This window comes from Emiliania huxleyi (assembly GCF_000372725.1).
Source record: "Emiliania huxleyi CCMP1516 unplaced genomic scaffold EMIHUscaffold_25, whole genome shotgun sequence".
NCBI lineage: Eukaryota > Haptophyta > Isochrysidales > Noelaerhabdaceae > Emiliania > Emiliania huxleyi.
In genome coordinates, this window is record NW_005200170.1 from 739,434 (window position 1) to 740,608 (window position 1,175).

A 1,175-nucleotide genomic window follows, 5' to 3' on the forward strand; every position below is an offset into this window, starting at 1 on the left:
CCCTCACCGCCGCCCCCGCCTCCGGCGCAGGTGCCGCTCGACTTGTGGGACCCGTTCGGCTTCACCGCGAAGATGTCGCAGGAGAAGAAGGACGCCAAGCTCGTGACGGAGCTCAACAACGGCCGCGCCGCGATGCTCGGCATCATGGGCTTCGTCGCTGCGTCCAAGGTGCCGCGCGCACGCGCGCGCGCGCACACACACACACTCACTCACACTCACACTCACTCACACACTCTCTCTCTCTCTCTCACACACACACCGCTCGCCCACGCGCACCGGGCCTTGCACTTTTCAATGCCGTGGGGCTCCTGTCGTCTAGACGTGGAGACGGGCTGCCCCCCCCCCCCCCTCCCCACACCACCTGTGTGTGTGTGTGGAGAAGTTTACCGGACCTTACCTCCACAGGTGCCGGGCTCAGTCCCCGCGCTCGACGGCTTGATCGCGCCGTACAGTGGCGAGGTGATGGCGCCCTTCTCGGCGGGCGATTCGGCGCTCCCCTTTGTCGAGGGCATGCTCAAGGCCTCCCCCTTCTAGAGTGTGGCAGCTTGGACTAGTGAGGCCAAGGCGGGCCCTCCCCTTTGCGTTTGAGTCTCCCCCCTCCACCCCCCGCGCATGAAGCAGTGCCACTCGCCCACTCCCAGTGCGTCGCTGTGTCCTCTCTGAGCGTTCGGGGAGAGGGACGCCAAAAAAACTCTGTGTTGACTTGTGCCCCACAACCCTGAACCCGCGGACGATGACCGCATCGCGCCATCGGAGTCCTGCACATTGGGCTTTTGCAGTGATGGCCATTTACTGGTAAAAGAGTGGTATTTACCACTTATTTGATTCTCCTGGGGAGTGGTATGGTATGAGCAGAGAGTGGTATGGTAAATTACGAAACTCAGGGTAGTGCCATTTCACTGTGGCACAGCTCGCGTTACAAAACCTTGATTTGACCATTTGCGCCATTTTGTCCCTCTCGGTGCCTTCCAGAGGCAGCTGCGACCCCGCCAAGTGGACGGGGGCACTCGGCAGGTGGCGCGGAGTGCCCCCGTCCACTCGGCGGGGTCGCAGCTGCGTCTGTGCGTCCTGGGGAGGGACAAAATTGTCGCCGCCCGGAAAGACTCGACGCCGCTTGAAATGGAGGATCAAGCTCTGACAGGTCGCACGTCGCTCCTTTGACGCCGACGTGACTC

At 62.4% G+C, this 1,175-nt stretch overlaps 1 protein-coding gene across 1 annotated transcript in view; it reads left to right on the plus strand.

Annotated features, from left to right (window-relative positions):
- Lhcf23 (light harvesting protein) overlaps positions 1-1,175 on the plus strand; it is a gene marked incomplete at both ends in the record, with an annotated part of 3,271 nt that overhangs the window by 1,029 nt on the left and 1,067 nt on the right. The window lies entirely within an intron of this gene.